The sequence below is a fragment of the Rousettus aegyptiacus genome, unplaced genomic scaffold (genome assembly GCF_014176215.1).
Source record: "Rousettus aegyptiacus isolate mRouAeg1 unplaced genomic scaffold, mRouAeg1.p scaffold_m13_p_17, whole genome shotgun sequence".
Lineage (NCBI taxonomy): Eukaryota > Metazoa > Chordata > Mammalia > Chiroptera > Pteropodidae > Rousettus > Rousettus aegyptiacus.
In genome coordinates, this window is record NW_023416292.1 from 31,237,378 (window position 1) to 31,253,502 (window position 16,125).

The following is a 16,125-nucleotide window of genomic DNA, read 5'->3' on the forward strand; positions in this document are numbered from 1 at the left end:
TCTAAAGTATTAGAATTCATTCAACAAATGCTTACTAAGCCACTACCTACACTGGGTCTCGTTCTAGGTGTGAGGAATACAGCATTAAACCAGCAAAGCCTCTCTCTATCCCTGGTGGCACTTGCATTCCAGAGATGACTTCCTTCTTGGCTGCAATGCTGGAAGGGATGGGTGGGGGGTGGAGAGCCAGGAGGAGGAGAAGTTCCTGACTATGGAAATTGTACTTGTTCTGTTATCTGATCATGAAATCAACCCCAAATCAAACCATAACAGCATGAACCAAGTAGATTCGATTATAAAGGTGTGTTTACAATCCATTAAATCTCTTCAGTCTAAGGGCTCTTGACCCTGTGTTTATCTGCCTTAAGAACAGCCAAGTCTTATCTCCTTACAGTGAAAGTCACTTAGAGAAAGTTACATTAATGCACAAATTCACAAAGAGAATTTGCATGATTTTCAGAACCAAATTAATCCGTAATTTACTGGCATCCAGCTATTTGAGCCAAAAGATCATATTGCATTTAAAACAACATAAACTCAGCTTCATCAGTTTTCATTTGCATGAGAAGAGTGTCTTATTCTCAGCCAAACAGAGCAGATCAAATCCTCCTGTCAGTTTTCGGTTCCAGCGCAAGATTTTGAATATTCTCAGTCTCATTTTCTACTCCAATCAGAGTTGAGGTTCTTCCTCCAACCTTTTTTCAGTCACAGAACCTTTTGTAAATTCAGTGAAAGTTAATGCTTTTTCTCAGGATAATGAGGAGATGGCACATTCATACACACACTTTTTGAATACCATTTTTAAAAATCACTAATCCAACCCCACATTATAAAAAATGATAAATTAAAGCTATGGGAGGTTAGATTATACACACACACACACACACACACACGCACACATATATGTGTGTGCGTGTGTGTGTGTGTGTGTATTTATATATAATGATTAAGGGACATATGGAAAGTCATAGTTAGTTGGCAGAGAAGTTCATAAAACCAAGTTCTCAAACGTTTGTAGTTTTGGATTTGTTTTTTTCTCACTACCTGAGACCACTCTCAGGTACAGGCCCCGCCTCTGAACCATTTTTCTTATCTAAAAATACTAATATAGAACGACATTGTCTTTGTAACACCTTTGTACTGATTCCTTTGCAGACCGAGTAAACGTGTCCCCAGATCTACGATCTTAAGGTCGGGGCTTTAGCTGAATAGGGCCTTTGCTTGAGGTCTCCCAAGCCAGGAACTCTAGCTGGGCTGTACAATACCTCAGCGGCACGGCTGTAACCGCAGACACATCCAGAAACAGTTCTCATCTGCTGTGTCTGAAGCCAAAGAGTGGAACAGTGTCGTAGCTTTCCTCTGTGGGTTATTTCTTACTCAACAGCCCTTCTGCTTTTGACCTGAAACACTGGGCTGTGGAGCTCCTGCACCATCAGGCATACTTCTCACTGTGAAAGCCTAGCATATGGCTCGTTACAATTAAACCTTGCGTGCTCTAACCATCCGCTAAAGGCTGTTCTGTATCTGGTTTTCTGTTCACAGCATCTTTTGCAGACAGAGAGGTAAACGGTTCTTTTGGAGGTACCTTTTAATTTCGAACGATGAGGGGAGAGGATGCTCTTCTGTCCGGGTTGTTAATGATGTGGTCTCAGCCTGGTCTGTCAAGTGACTGTGTCCCTAACGATGCATCGCTGCCATCACAGTGTCCTGGAGACCAGCTTTCCTTTTCTTCCACCTTTCTCCCATGGTGGAGACATGCTTCTGGAAGATAAAATGGAAACCTGAGGTAGGTGGAAAAAGATGAGATGTCAGGAGCAAACTGTCCATGGCATAAAATACTTCAATACAAACGAGAATAGAGACATTCGAATCATTTTGTATTTATGTTTTTGTTTTTATCAAAAAGGGGCATGACAGCCTGGTGCACTCAACTGAGACCCACATTTCTATCCCCCTTCATCCAGGGAATAGCCAAAAACACCGTCTCTAATCCCCTTACTGGCATGAGGCAGTACAGGAATAAATGAGGTTTCGGTTAAAGTTTCTAAATAAAAATATGTCCAATCATTTAGAATTTTAAAGTTTAAGCTTGGTAGTAGTCTTGTAGGGACCAAAGTGACCCATGAATTAAAGCGATGTGAGGCCCCACAAGTCCTCCACCGTATGAGCAAACTCAAAAAGCCGATAATGTGGGAGAGTTCGAATTTGAAAATGCAGTTTTGACACCAACGTGTGTGGGATGAATTTCTTTAGCATGACCTCTGCCTCCTTGATGGGGATGCAGAGCTGGGTGAGAAGACCCAGCCCTTCTCCTTTCACCCCAAATTGCTTGATTTAACCAAGACTCGACGCAGCCATGATAAAGACTTTCATAAATATTTCAATATGAACTTCTGAACTTAAATGTTTTCCTTTTATAATTAATATTTCTCTTTTAACTTTAAGAGTACCTGAAAAAGTGACCTCAAAGTTCCCAAAGCATGATTCAAAAAAGATAACACGGCCAACAACTGTGAGAGTTTTGCCACAATAAGGCTCGGGACTTTCAGACCTTGATTCAGATGGGCCACAGGCAGGTGGACCTGAGACACTAACCTGCTCTGGAGAACATGCAGCCTGGTCATCCTTCAGCCTTGGCCTGATGCTCTGTCCTTAGCTACCGGAAAGTCTCGCGCTTTCTACAAACAAGGTCGATTCAGGGCAGAAGTGCATCTGTGAATTCTATCACAGCCATTCCTTCCTCCCTATGCCCCCCCCGCACCCGTCAAGGCCACTTTAAACTTCTTTAGGATTATACATAGTATGTTCCCCAAGGCTATCTTAAAATACTTCACACAGGGAAACAAAAGTACAAATTTACATGAAACAAAATCTATAGAAAAGAGGTTACAGGGCTGGTCATAGCGTTTTTTTTTTTTTTGTTTTTTTTTTTTTTTTTGGTGGGAGGGAGAAACTTACTGAAAAAGAACTTTTGATATGATTGCTTATATATTTGTTTTATATCTTCCACTGCCTATATTCATTTTTTCCCCTGTAAATACATGGGCATATTTAAAATAACTTTTGAGGTCCCTGTCTGCTAATCTGCTAATTCTGTTATCTCTTCATTTCTAGGTGTATTTCTGTTGACGGATTTTTTTTTTCTCGTAGATATAAATCCCAATTTCCTGCTTCTTCTCACATATAGTAATTTTTTTATTGAACGGTAGAAATTGTGAATTTTTATTATTGCCGCACCGAATTTTGTTGTCTTTGTCAAAGAGTGTTATACTTCACTCCAGTAGGCAGTTAATTTATTTGTGCATCTACTTGACCTTTGAAGCTTGTTCTCAAACTTTGTTGGAGTGGGTTTGGAGTAGCCTTTACTGCAGGGCTAATTTAGTCTTCCTACACAGGCATGACTTTTTTTTTGAAGTGTCTTGTGACTGCCCCAGGTATTCCTTGTAGACTTGTCACATCTGCTTTTTCTATACCCTGGAATTGCTCTTTCTGAGATCACCAATGACTTCTAAGTCCAGCGTCAGTTTTCGTCAGGGTGATGGCATTTAACATGGTTAACCATTCCCACCCTCTTGAAACTCTATGCTTGAGACTTCTGTCTCATGACATTCTCTTAGTTTTCCTCATACCTCCAGAGCTATTTTGTGATTCTCCTTCTAATCTTTGAATATCCCTCAGCGCTTTTTCTCATTTCATTCTACACTCTCTTTCTCTAGGGGATCTCATTCTGTCCCATAGTGTCCACGACTATCTGTTTGACACTGAAACATCCCAATGTGTGTGTGAGTGTTCTCAGTCACAGCCCTCCTCAAGCTTCGGACTCCCCCATTACTGACTACTTCCTTAATATCTCTTCTTGGATATTTCAAACACATTATGTTCTAAAGAGACCTCAGGATTGCAGCCCACCGTCTACGCCTGCTCCTCTTCCAAAGCTCCTAGCTCATCCAGCTATGCAAAAAAATCTAGGAGTCATTGCTGAAGCCTCACTCCCAATGAATATGAATCATCAAATACAATCGTTTTTTTTTTCTTTCTAAGTATCTCTTGAATCTGTCCCCAAGATCCAATGAGAAACTGCTGGTCTCGCACGCCGAACATGGTTCTACAGCAGCAGAGAGAGATGCGACATGTCGACATGGCAAAGCCGAGACAGCCTCAGAGTACTGTTCACCGCCAGGCTGTTTTTGGAAGAAGCAGAACATTTTCTATATCCTTGAAGAACAGTTTAGATAGTACAAGGAATCGGTGAACCTGGGGAGGCCTCAAGATGGAATAAAGGGTGCAGCAGAAGCCTGGGAGAACCTCTGAACAAGGGACAGATGGGAACAAAGGTTTATCAATGGATGCCAGAGTAGAAACACACTCAAGGAGAACAGACTGTTCACCCTGAACCCACCTTATATGAGGTCTCAACATGCTGTTCTCCCCAGATTCAGATCAATACCAAGGGAGAAGTGGAGAGACCCCTACATTGACTGAAATCGAAGTTCCAACTTCCGGAAGGATCAGGGTTTAAAACTGAAATTCACTCAGATAAAAAAATATATATATTCTGCTCCTTTGCAAATAATAAAAATCATACCCAATATATGAACTGGATCATTGATAAGGACTTGGTATTTAACCTAAATCATGAGTGAGTACAAGTGCAAAGATTAAGTAGGTTCTGAAATCAGGAAATCCTCGTCATCACCATCCTCATCCGAGCCGCCATCACGTCTTGCCTGAACGTTAGTAATCCCCTCCTAAATGTTCTCGCACTTAAACTCTTTACCTACCATCCCATTCTCCACGCCACATCTAGAATGATCTCTTTGAAATGCAAACTTCATTTCAAAGCCCCTCTACTTATAACTCATCATCAGCTTCCCTCTGTTCTCAGAGTCCACGAGTCACGGACCGGGGCATCCCGGGCCCCTGCTATCTAGCCAATTGCCCCTCCTGTCCTCTCCCTGTTCTCATTTTCCTCTCACACACTGGACTTCTCTCAGCTCCTCTAGTGTGCTCACTCCACAGTTCTGCCTCTGCCTGGCCAACTCCCCGTCAGCCCCTCTTTACACACACACTGACCTGGCCAACGCCTATTCAGCCTCCAGTTCCCTGCTCAGGTGCCGCTTCCTCCCTGAAGCCTTCTTCCCTTGGCTAGACCAGTCTGGGTCCTCTCGTGAGCCATTTTCATTTGCTCCCTGTCATTTTACCTGTTAGCCCTCTACCACTGCTGTGCTCCATGAAGGACAGGGTCTGTCCTATACTCAACACCCAGGACACGTGCGGTCCCCCAAACAAGGCTGTCTAGCACAAAGTGCGCATGCAGTAAATGTTGCATGAAGGAAAGGAGTCTGGAAAACTAATTCCCACGGAAGTGTTAACTGATGATGGTTTAAGGTGCTTCCTGGAGGGTGGAGGATATCCAGATAAAACTTCCAAACTTAAAGGAGTATGTCTCTACTGGTAAAGCTCTAATTACTGGCATATTTCCAAGCAAGCAGCTTTCCGGCTCCTGACACGTCCAGGCTGTCTACTCGGAGAAAAGGGAACGGAGGTGTCTGCCGCGACCCTTGAATCCCTAGCTGATCTGTCCCCTGCCTGTGTCCTCCTGACTTCATCTTGTGCCATCATCCCTCGCCCACACTGTGCCCTGCCCAGATGGGTCCCGTTGACATCCCCAGACCACGCTGACTCTTCTCCCGCCTGGATCCCCGTGGGATGCTGCCTGCCACTCCGCCTTGCCCTTTACAAGGTGAACTCCTTTACGACACGAAAGCCACTTCCCGAGAGAGGCCAGCTCTGTCATTCCCCGTCACTGCGCTCTCCCGCTTTGTCTTATGATAGCATGGAACCACGCTTGGTAATTTTATGTATTTATTTATTTACTTGCATTAGTTTATTTCCTTTACTGATCCGTAAATGAAGGCCGGGACCACATCTATGTTGCTCACTGCTGTTTTCCCAGGATCTAGCGCAGTGCCTAGGGTACAGTTAGTACTCGATAAGTATTTGTTAAATAAATGAATTAATGTTTAGAATAAACCATGAGCTGATAGTTATATTTATTAACCAACATATCATGCATAGCTTGACAAGGAAAATTCGATTCTTTCTGTTAACATTGTGGAGGTTTGGCAAGTCAGATATGAAAGTTGATCAGAAGCGGCATCTGATCTGGATGGATCGCTAAACTAGGGGTGGAGGACATTGGGAAAGGGGGACAGGGAAGGCCAAGGGGTTGGGGAATCCAAAGCTAGAGCGTAGGAGAAAAGATAAGGAAGGGAAGGTGAGGGAAGAAATGCCACTTAGAGCACTTAACCCTTTGATTTGTATTCTCCCAAGACCATTGTCTTAGAGATCCTATTTTCCATGCTTAACTTTGTAAAAACTAATGTGACTGAAGGAAAAAAAAATCCAGCCGTTCACATAATTTCGCCATGTCATTGGGGTCCAGTTGCAGTTTTCTTTGGCTGCCATAACCAACTGCCACAAATGCAGCAGCCGAAACCCACGGAAATTCACTCTCTCGCAGCTCCACAGGCAGAAGTGTGACATGAGTCTCGCGGGGCGAACCTCCAGGTGTCAGCAGGGCCTGTTCCTTCTGGAGGCTCCAGAGGAGAACCCATCCCCTGCCGCTTCCAGCTTCCGGTGGCTCCCGACATCCCTCGCTGGCGTTGCATCACTCCACCTCTGCTTCCGCGGTCACAGTGCCCTGTAGTCTCCTGTAGTCAAGTCTCCCTTCGCTCTCTTCTTCCAAGGACACTGGGGCCCACCAAGATGATGCACAATGATCCTCCTATCAAAGATAATCTCCCTACATCAGGACCCTTAACTTAATCACGTCTGCAAAGTCCCTTTTGTGATGTAATGTGGCATTCACAGGCTCCAGGGATTAGGATGTGGATCTCTTTGGGGCCATTACTCAGCCTATCATGGGTGCATTTCAGATTTGAATTTCTGTCATACTGCCTCTTCACAAAGTAGGTGCTTTATTTGTTTGTTTTTAGTGTGGTTTATTTTTGGCACTCTATCAGGTTCTTTATAATTGTTTTTTTTTTTTCTTCAGAGCTCTAGCAATTTTCAGTGCAAATCAAACTTCAGTTCTAAGTGTGGTGCCTCTCATTCTCGCAGACCCAAAACTTTGTTTTTACAAGAGAAAGCGTATCATAAGCCAAAACAATTTCAGTTTTGTTTCACATTAGGCAATGCCTTTGAAAGGCGCCTCCTGCAAAAGTAAACTCAAATATTTACCAGATTAAAGAGTTGTTTTAGAGATGTCAAATATAAAACTTCCAGAGATTTCTGTCAGGCAAAGTGCTGAGCCGCATATGTTTTAATTTTCTGGTCTTAACAGATGTAGTCCCACATACAGAGATGATGTAGAAATTCGGTGTAAGAAGTTTTATGCTTTTCTGCTTTGACTCCACAAAACTGGTGCTTGAAAATCAACTTAAATGGAGTTTGCCCTTTAGGTCATTAACTTACAACCCAAAAACCTGTTAAACTACATATCTCAAGGTGAAAGTCAAGTTACCTTTAAGGAAAGAATTTTCATTACAGCTTCCTGAAGGCACTTAATTTGAGAGCCTGAGTCCAGGGCCTGGAGCTGTTCTTTGAAGGAGACCCTAGTCTCCAGCCATGCCAAGAGGAAGCTATTTCTGGAAAGAATCCCAGCCTTCTCAGCTGTTAGTTACCATGGACATGAATTACTTTCAGCATAGTGGTGTCCAAGGATTATATTTGAATACATGATGTAAACTTTTCTAGCTGTCATATTAAAAAACAGCAAAAACAAGCGAAATTAATTTTAATGATATACTTTAGTATATCGAAAATATAATTATTTCAACACGAATAAAGACAATTAATTATTGAGAGATTTTTACATTCTTTTTAAATTTTTTCCTATTGTATGATTCCCATCTCCAGCACCTTTCAGTCTGGACCAGCCACGTTCCAGGTGCTCAGTAGCCACATGCAACTAGTGGCTACTGCATTGGTTATAGCCTTTTTGGGTGACTAACAAAACTTTACTTGGCCAATAGTGATTCTTCTCCATCACCGATGTACTCATTTACTCCTCTCTATGCTTTCTGTTTTTGCTGTATTTTTGCTCATTAGATCTCTCATTAGCTATATAAGTCTTTACTTCTGTTTTCTTTAACGGGAAAGAGAGGTACCAAAGAAATAAAAGGTAGGTTGACAAACTGGCCAAACTATCAAACCAAACAACGAAATCAAAAGAAAAGATAGAAAAACAATAAACATAAGAAAAGGCCTTAATGATTTAAGAAAATAACCAGAAGAATAAAAATAGAATGTGTAACTTTTATTCTTTAGTATGGCTTCCGTCTCTGTTGAAATTCTCACATGTGTCTTGTCCTTTAGCATCTTAATCATAGTTATTTAAAGTCCTCGTCTGATAGTCTGAGCCATCTCCAAATCAGGTTCTCTGATTGTTTTATGTCTTGACAAGGTTTTTTTTCCCCTTCATATTGATACATCTTATAATTTTTGACTGAATGCTGGTCATTGTGTGTAAAAGCACAGCTGAGGTTGAGATATTAGTATCGATGTCCGGAAAAAGGTATGCTTCTTTTTCTGACAGCCCATAGGTGTGGAGGGTTAAGTCAGTCTAGTCAGGAGTTGAGTGCAGTTTGGTACCTTAAGTGTACCACTGGATTTTTGTTCAATAAAAAACATCTAGACAAAGGTAATTATAAGGTGATAAACTGAGAGAAGATATTTCCGGTATCCAACACTAGCAGGTGCTATATATCTAAAATATATAAGCAACGACTTCATATCAACAAAAACAAAACAAGAAACCCAATAGAAAAATGGGCAAAATACAGGAATAGGCAATTCTCAGAAAAGAACATTGGAATGGCTAGCAAGTACATGAAAACATAATCTCACTATCCACAAAAATGAAAATTAAGATACCACTTTTCACCAATCGGATCGTAAAAATTAAAGTCTGATGACACTGAGTGTTGACAAAGTGTGGAGAAACAAAAGTCTTCACGGGCTGCCCGCACATAGGGAGATTTCTAAGTGACCAACATTCAATAAAACTAGGTAAGCGAACCATTCTTAAGTATGTGCCTCCCAGAAATTCTTGCATAGGACCAAAACAGAAACATCACCCAGCACATATTAGGCACTCGACAAATGCATATGGAGTTAGTGTGAAGGTGTTCATCACAGCCATTATTTTTGGTAAGTGGAGTTGAGGCGACCCAATCATCTGCCGCTAGAAACGAAGAAAAGTAAAACTCACGTGAGGATGCGTTGGACAATTGCTAATTATTGCAGTGTGCCAGGCTGTCTTTTAAGTGCTTGTGTGCATTAACACCATTCTCCTCACAACAACGCTAGAAGGTATTTATTTAACCTTAAAGATTAAGTCGATTTAAGCCAGAAATCATGCAAACAGTAAGAGGCAGAGCTGGGTTTGAACCCAGGCATCGGCTCCAGCAACTAAGCACTAAACCGCTGTGTTGCTCTCCTGGAGACCTGCCTCTGGTCTGATTATTCCTACCTGCCCAGCCAGTCCTTTCTGTTACAGGTCTTCTTTTCCTCTCCAAGGGGAGATAGTATCCTGTCTCATAGATTGGAGCATAACTAGGCTCTGAATGGTTCTTCCCCTATGTAATATAGTGAAAGGGTGTCCTCCTAAGCCTTTCAAGTCTTTAAGGTCCTGTAGTAAGGAGCTGGAACCTCAAGCAGCCTCTTTCCTAGTCTGCTTGAGGTTCATTTTCAAATAACCCAACACGACCTGTTGAGCCCCTCCTGTAAGTCCCCTTCCCCTGAAGTGTAGGCACATTCGGTCCTAGCAAGATCTTTCAGAAACACTGCGTACCTTCGTGTGTGGCAGCAGGCTTTAGACCAGGTGAGTGTCAATCATTGCACTGGGCTGTGATGCAGTGAGCCCCACAGATGTGACTCAGGTCTGACCTACACTAAAACAGGAGTCCCTATGCTCCCGGGTCACAGACCGGTACCAGTCCGTGGCCTGTTAGGAACTGGGCGGCGCAGCAGGAGGTGAGCGGCAGGCCGGCCAGCGAGGTGTCATCCGTATCTGCGGCCGCTCCCCAGCGCCAGCATCACCGCCTTGGCTCCGCCTCAGATCATCAGACATCAGATTCTCATAGGAGCACCAAAGGTCCCTGATGCCAAAAAGGTTGGGGACCACTGCACTAAAAGACCCCAGACGACTACTAACCTTTGGAAGTGTTTTCTCTTATTTTAATAACACTTTCTGTCTTTTTCTTTTCTATGTATTTATTGTCTCTTCTAGCCCTGTCTCTTTATCCTTGTCCATGTTTCCCACTTTGCAGCGTTCTTAAACCGCCTGCCATGGGAGACCGGAAGACCCAGCTCGGTCAAATTGCACCTAAAGGAGACATTAGGCTCCAAGCCAGACACTGAAGGACTGTGTCATGAGCTCAGTGCAAACTATCTCCAAATTTAAATTCGAACATTTGTCAAGTCATTAAATACCACACAGTACACTCTGCACAGTGCTATGTTTCTTACCTTATCCTTAGGACCACTCTGTGAACCAGGTAAAAGTGTCCCCAAAAGTGGGCAGACACAAGCCCAGGGTAAGGGTCTTGCCAAAGGTCACGCAATTAGAAAGTTTCTGACCTACAGCCATGCTACCCTGAACAAGCCTGATCTCATCTGATCTCGGAAGCTAAGCAGGGTCAAGCCTGGTTAGTACTTGGATGGGAGACCACCTAGGAAGACCAGGTGCTGTAGGCATTAAAAATAATAATAATAATAAAGTGTCCAGAGCCGGGATCAGGCCCCGGGCCTTTGGGCACAGCTTCCTCCACGCCCTCCACTCTTTGTTGTTGTTGCTGATTTCCATGCTCTAAATGGCCAGTTAATTAACCTCTACCTAAATGGTATTTACTTTCCTCTTCTTCTAAATACAAGTTACCTATAATTTGAAACACTCCGTTCCTTTAAACTACTCAGCGGCCTAGCAGAGATTAATGAGCAAATGGAAATTTCCTGCAAGGAAATAACTCACTTTATAACAAGCAGCACAATTCCGTTCTTTTCAAGCAAAGCTCTGCTTCCACCCGCCTGTCTGTTCCGTTGGGGAGGAGGCGCCCCCTTCCTTGGAACCGGTCGCTTTACTAGTTTTGCAAACACTTATGTGGTGCACTGTGTGCGAGGCAGTATCCCGGACCCGCTACGTTAAAATATGAATGAACTCAGTGGTCCAGCAGAAACTGATCATACCGTCCGTCCGTCCGTCCTTACCTTACAGGTGAGGAGGCCGCGGTTCAGAGAGATCTATCTGTTTGGAAGTGACGCAGGCAAGATTTGCACCCGAGAAGGTAGTGTGTGGAGTCCAGGGGCTTCGGCCCCGTGCCACAGCCCCTGCTGTAACTCCTGTAACTCGTGCTCTGTGTTATGGCCGCCTGCAAGCAAAGTAAAGCAACGGCACCTGAGATGGGATAGAAACGGGGCGGAGCCAGGAGACCCGCCCCTGCGGGTTGGTCGAGGGAACTTCCAAAGCCAAACCATCCTCAGTCTCCATCAACCCAGCTGTTGCAGGGGGTCGTGATCACGGGCTGAGAGAGAGTGAGGCCCTGGGCCTTTGTTAGCTGATGCTGCTTTGGTCTGACGCAGATTACTGTGGAGGAGGAGAGCGTTAGCCCTTTCGCTGACCAGCACGAGATGACTGCCCACTCACCTGTACGAGATGACTGCCACTCAAACCAGCCGCCTGGCAGGTCAGAGGAAGGATCCAGGTGTGTGCGTTGAGCACGCCTTAGAGAGCAGATTGTTGAATCGGAAAAATATCTTTGATAAGGGAGTGGACTGATGCGCTTAGTTTGTAGTCATGAAATCAAAAGAGAAAAAAGAATTAATTTTTGCTTCCGCTTTTAGAGTTCACAGGATGAAAAACACTCTCGGCTCTACCTTTATCCACAGAGGGGAGGTGGCGGGTGATGAAGGCCCCGTCTCGGCACAGGACAGTCGAGGTCCGCCCTCCCGGGTCACGTTCCTGTGTTTGTGAGTTATGCGACTTCTCGCTTTCCATTTCGCTTCTCTCTTGGTTCCAGCCTTAGGATTAGTCAGGCCATGAGAGGAAGAATGAGATGTGAACAAAAAAGACGAAGGACAGATTAATTCACAACTTTCCTTCTCAAAGGTTGATGAGAAAGACTTTCAAACAGCGTTATGTGGCTGTACGCAGCAGAGATTCATCAAAGTTTCCTGGGAAATGCAGGAGACCCTGGAAGCCCCAGGGCCGAAGCTCTCCTTGGCACTTCCGCTCTCTCTTCCCTCAGCCCCCCACTTCCTTCTCCTCGCCCTCAGATACCTCCGTCTCCCTGTCCTCTGTCCTCCACCGACCGCCCGCCTTGTCCGCTGTTTCCGAGAGCGTGGACTTCACCTCGTAACACTAGCTTCCGGGCGATTTTTGAATCAGTTTGACATCAGAGCCTCCGGTACCTCAGCTCCACGGCTGACTCGCCCAGTCTCTCAGCTTCCCAAGCCCTAATCCCCCTGAGAGCCATGTGGCTGGCCCACCTTTTCCAGACAGGCTGCACAGGCACCGGCCAGTCTGCGCACTGGTGCTGTCCGTCCATCACTCATCGGCTGTGGCGATCGGCATGAAAAGGCTCTGCTCCAGTTACGGGAGCCGGGCGGAGGCAGGACTTTCCCTTAGCGGGCATGTGGGTGGACAAGCTCCATCGCCAACCGAGCCCAGGCGAGAGCGGTAAAGCTCAGTTAAAATGAGCACACTGCCTGGGGCTGTACTTTGTTAAGTAACCTCGGCGTTTGTGCCGCTGACCTTGCTCTCCATTAAAAAGTGATCAGTGTCGTTACGGCTCTTCCAGAACAAAAGCCTTTGGATGGACTCCAAGGTACATGCTTTTGATCTTAACTTTGATTATGGCCGGGCAGTCTGATGGAGATTCCGTAGGGTAAGACCCGTCGCTTGAATTTCCGGTAGCATAAGTGAACGAGGGGCACGACCAGGTCCACCCGAGAGATTCTGGACCATCCCAGTCGGCAGACCTGGGTCATTTGCCATTTGTACCACATGTGACCCATCTTTCCACCAGCTTCCTCATCTGTAAAACACAGATAACAGCAGTATTTTCTCACAGGAAGACACAAGAACTAAATCCATGCCGAAGTACTTTTCTCAGTACCTGGGCTCATACCGCGTACTCAGTAAATGGTCTATCTCTTTTTCCCAGGATGCCTTTCAGGACTTGCGTGACCTGAATTTTACTGAGAGGAGGCCGTTAAAAAAGGAGACTTGGTAAATATTGTCTACATTCTAGTAACCGTATATTTACTCTCTGCCTATCCTGTGAAACCCTCGGCACCGAAAGGAAGGACAATAGAAAGAGAGAAAACCTCATTCCTAATGAACCAATTAAACAGCCCTGTTATCAGTAAGACTTCTTAGCTACAAACAACAAAATCGATTCTTGCAGATAGAAGCAGAAAAAAAGATATACTGAAGAGATACTGGGTAGTTAGCTCATCGACTCCCTGGGAAAGCTAGAGAATTATGGTGAGAAAATGGCCAGGAGCAAACGCGGGCGAGGCAGCGAGAGCCACCGGCAGGGCCGCACCCATGGGACTGCGAGAGAAGCCCGCCGTGTCGCCGCACGGTGGACGCCCAGGCCAGCGGGCCCTCAGCACCGCGCCCCGACGCTGCCCCTACGCACGGCCGGCCCGGGAGCTGCCACGGGTCCTCCACTGTCCCTGATTCTTTTTGCTTTTCTTAAGACTTTATTTTTGCAGAGTGGCTTTAAGTTGACAGAAAAACTAAGAAGATACAGAGATTCTCCTCCTATTTCTACCCACGTGCAGCCTCTCCCATTATCGACATTCCTCCCTCCCCCGCCCCCCTGAGCGGTACATTTGTTACAAGTGACACACCTGAATCGCCCGAAGTCCGTAGCTTACCTCGGGGCTCACTCTCGGTGCCGTACGGTCCTCAGGTTTGGACGCATGTGTGACGACACTTGCCCGCCACTGCGGCACCTTACAGGGCCCCTTCGCGGCCCTGACACCCGGAGCGCCCGGCCTCACCCCCTCTGCCCAGGCTCTGCGGGAGACGGAGAGCACAGCAAGGGTAGACATTGCCAGGCAGCCGAGGATGGAGGCGTGGGAGGCTGGGAAGAGCCTGGCTCCTGGGTGACATTGTCGAGCCACTGAATCCACCCTTTGACCGCCTTCCTCCCGACTCCCCACGGTTTCGGGTATGATTTAGGTCACTTTTAAATGAAGGCTGTCGTAGTTATTTAAAGCCACATGCTCCCTGATATGCTCCCCTTAAATAGTTGGGCTCGAAAGCCCTGATCTACACCATAACTCCCTCTTCTGCCTGTTCGCCAGCTGACACGAAGAGCCTAAAACGGCCAGGTGGCGGTCTCGGCTTCTAGTTCACTGGGACTACATACTGCTTTATCCCCCTGGACAGTTCCTCCTGTGGATTCTAAATCCTCCTTATCGGTGGGGCCCTGAATTACGAGGACCGTAAGCAGTATTTCTGAGCGAGACTGAGCCATAACTCCCGCCTCCACCTTCTTGATTCCTAGAGAGGTACATTCTTGTGATGGGGGAAGTGACATCGTATATTAGCCCCTGGTTCAGAGAATAAACTTTACCTCCTGAGACCACACAGCGACCTTACCTGCTTTTGTTTCTAGCGCGGCTACATGATGGAGCTTCGATGGACTGCCACCTCTCTGTCGTAGGAAGTTCACGGTAATGTTTACAAGCACAGGATCTGGACTGTGGATTCAAAGCTCAGTCCCCCTACTTACTAACCGAGTGATCGACCAGAAGCAGTTTGTTAACCAGTGTCTTGTTAGAAATCAGCATCTCGAGAGCTGTTATAAGGGGTAAATGAGGGGGCATACGTGAGCACCTTAGAATAGGGCCTGGCACGTGAGTGTTCATCGTCATTGCTACTCGATGGGGCCATCTGCTTCCGGGTGGTGGGGAATAAGTCCTGTAAATCCTGTTGCTTTACTTCCTCCGGAGCACTGTGAGTTGCTGGATCAGAACCGCGCTGCACAGGGTACCACGGTAATATACGAGGCACCATCACTTCTACAGATGACAAGGCAGGCAGAAGCATGGCAGGCGGTGAAAGCGATTCTGAACTCAAGGCATAGATCTGCTCCAGGGATTAGATGAGGCAGGAGTCTAACCTTGTGGGGGGCTGGCTAGGCCGCCGGGGACGATGGTACCACATCAGGGCCCAGGTAGTTGACACTGAGAGCAGGCGGGGCACTCCGAATGGCAGAAGCCAGCGGCAGGACAGAGGGGAAGTATTCTGCCTCTACCTGCATAGTGAGTGACGGTTGTTGAGGCGCCTGTTGAATACGCCCTGAGTATCTAGGGGAGGAGGGCGACGGACTCACCGAGCAGGAAATCTTGTCCGCCTGATTAAAATCTCTCTCCTTGGAGGGGACTCTGGACCATTTCCAGGGACCCGCCATCTATTTCTCCAAATCTTCTTGCCTTGCATCCTCCAAAATGCTAGCCCGTCCGGTTCCTGGTGAGGGCGCTCTCACTGGCTTGCAGTGGCCCCTTCTCACTGTGTCCTCACGTGACCTCGTCTCTGTGCAGCTGGAAAGACAGAGGGAACCCGGGCTCTCTGGTGTCTCTACTTACAAGGCGCTAATCTCCTCAGGCCAGGGCCCCACCCTCATGGCCTCATCTAATCTTAATTACCTCTCCAAATACCATCGCATTCCGGGTTTAGGGCCTCAACATGTGAAATTGGGGGGGGGGGGGTGGGGGAGACATACTCAGTCCCTAACAAGTACTATTTTCTGTAGTAGTTATGAATATAACATTTCGTTTTTTTCTCAAACATGGAGGAAAAAAAAGTCATGCGTCCATTCATTCATCAGCTGGTTATTTTGATTATTGTTGAGCACCTTCTGTGTGCCAGGCCTGTGCCAGGCTCCTTCAGGGAATGAAGCCCACGGGACTCACGAGCTCCCTGTGACTCACGGTAAGCGTCTCGTTACCTCCTTTCTCACTGGCTCTCATTATCACCTATTCCTCTTCATGTGTAGTTACTGAAGAAACGTCCCAAAGGTTTTAAAGTACTTTCTCCCTTAGATC

The 16,125-nt window shown here is 46.0% G+C and overlaps 2 long non-coding RNA genes and 1 pseudogene across 3 annotated transcripts in view; 1 reads left to right on the forward strand and 2 right to left on the reverse strand.

Annotated features, from left to right (window-relative positions):
- Window positions 1–1,367: 1,367 nt before the first annotated feature.
- On the reverse strand, window positions 1,368–14,080 carry LOC107499830. The gene is made up of 6 exons (XR_004955257.1): window positions 13,948–14,080; window positions 12,341–13,097; window positions 11,938–12,081; window positions 11,708–11,843; window positions 11,272–11,432; window positions 1,368–1,761 (listed from the first exon to the last, which is right to left on the reverse strand). It is a non-coding gene; the product is annotated as an uncharacterized LOC107499830 (long non-coding RNA).
- On the forward strand, window positions 10,643–10,761 carry LOC118613078 (annotated as a pseudogene).
- A 1,133-nt stretch (window positions 14,081–15,213) lies between the features above and the next one.
- LOC107499832 overlaps window positions 15,214–16,125 on the reverse strand; it is a 35,168-nt gene continuing 34,256 nt past the window's right edge. Inside the window, exons 9-10 of one of the 2 annotated variants that reach the window (XR_004955256.1) lie at window positions 15,414–15,621; window positions 15,214–15,335 (exon numbers count right to left, since the gene is read on the reverse strand). This is a non-coding gene — a long non-coding RNA (uncharacterized LOC107499832). Of the gene's footprint in view, window positions 15,622–16,125 lie in introns of both variants that reach the window. The other variant, XR_004955255.1, reaches the window with a different exon arrangement.